The sequence below is a fragment of the Citrus clementina genome, unplaced genomic scaffold, assembly GCF_000493195.1.
Source record: "Citrus clementina cultivar Clemenules unplaced genomic scaffold, Citrus_clementina_v1.0 scaffold_6, whole genome shotgun sequence".
NCBI lineage: Eukaryota > Viridiplantae > Streptophyta > Magnoliopsida > Sapindales > Rutaceae > Citrus > Citrus x clementina.
Genome location: NW_006262139.1, coordinates 3858247 through 3859898, shown reverse-complemented (window position 1 = coordinate 3859898; position 1652 = coordinate 3858247).

The following is a 1652-nucleotide window of genomic DNA, read 5'->3' as shown; positions in this document are numbered from 1 at the left end:
GGTATGACTTGAGAATAGAGGTGCCAGATGGATTATGAACGAGGGTGTAAGGATGAGGATAAGTTCTCCATTCATAAGCTATAACTTGTGTCCAGAAGTCTCTTGTTTCTGGGTGCTGGAAGTAAGGTCTATGAATGATGAAGACGGTAGTGAACATGTCTGCTTCCTGTTCTGGCATTTTGTCTAATCCATGAAAAGTACATAGATTTTTCAGTTGCTTACGCCACCACGTGAGTGGGGAATACCATTCAAGAAGAGTCCACAGAAGGTCTGGAGAGAACTCAGGAGTGGTGAGATGGCGGAGGACTGGTTGGACAGGAAAGACCAATTTTGTGGCATACAGGGTAGTGAGACACCACATGTACCATAACTCATCTTCGCAGATGGTTAAGGAAGAGAGAGTAAGACTTATGAGAAATAAATTTTCCATACAGAGAGAAGGAAAACGATCAGGTGTTTTGGTTTGGACATTAAAGACATATCGGTAAAGGAATTTCTTTGCAAAGTCTTGGAGTTGGTAGGCTGAATGAAAAGTAAAGTTCATGGGGAAGGTTCTCTGGTTAAGAGCTTTGAAAGGAAGTTGACGGTTCATGGCTATAACTGGGATGACGTGAATGGAAGAAATAAGCGAGGGTTTATTTATAGTTGGCCCTTTTACAATTGAGACCAAAGGTGCCTTATATAGACGATCATTGAGAACAGGACCTCTCGAATGATCATATCACATAGCACCCCTTTTTTGACAGCAAAACATGCCGATAAGGACTTTGACAAAAGGGAAAGCATACTTACAAGGACTTTAACAAAAGTAAAGCACACCGACAAGGATTTTAACAAAAGTAAAGCATACCGACAAGGACTTTAGCAAAAGTAAAGCATGCCAACAAGGACTTTAACAAAAGTAAAGCAAAAGACAAACGAGAGTCACATGGGTTGTGCTATCAAAACTCGTGCGACAAAGATAAGGCGTTGTCATGGAGTGGAGGGATAACGAGATGGTGACACATCGCCTATGTCTTTTTCATATTGGCGCTTGTGCCGACGCCTCTGTCTCTGGTCGAGATACGCCTCAGCTTGCTGATACTTTTCTTCATCAACTTCAGACATGTGCTGTGAGGTAGATGGAGCAGGAGAGTCTGGGTTTGTGACAGTATAACGGGGAGTGTCAGTATGGAGAAGGGACTGAAAGTCTTCCCATGGGTCCTGAGCATCTTGGAATAAGACATTAGTATAGTCAGGACGTTGTTCCATGACAAGGATTCCGTGAGGACTTGAACTTGAACCTGGAGTACAGCCTTGTGTTTTTGGAATTATTTCAAGGGTGTGTGATGGTCCAATGGAGGTGTGGTGAATATCTGTGGCAGGTGGAGGAACATTGTTAAGTTCCATGAGATAGGCTTTGAGAACGGAGGTGACCGATGTATCATGGATGAAGGTATAAGGATGAGGGTAAGTTCTCCATTCATGTGCCATGTCCTGTGTCCAGTAGTCCCGTGTTTCTGGATGCTGAAAATAAGGCCTGTGGACAATGAAGGCTGTAGTCCACATGTTAGCTTCTTGTGCTGACATTTTGTCTAATCCATGAAAGGTAGACAAATGTTGGAGTTGCTGGCGCCACCAAGTGAGGGGGGAATACCATCAAAGAGAGTCGT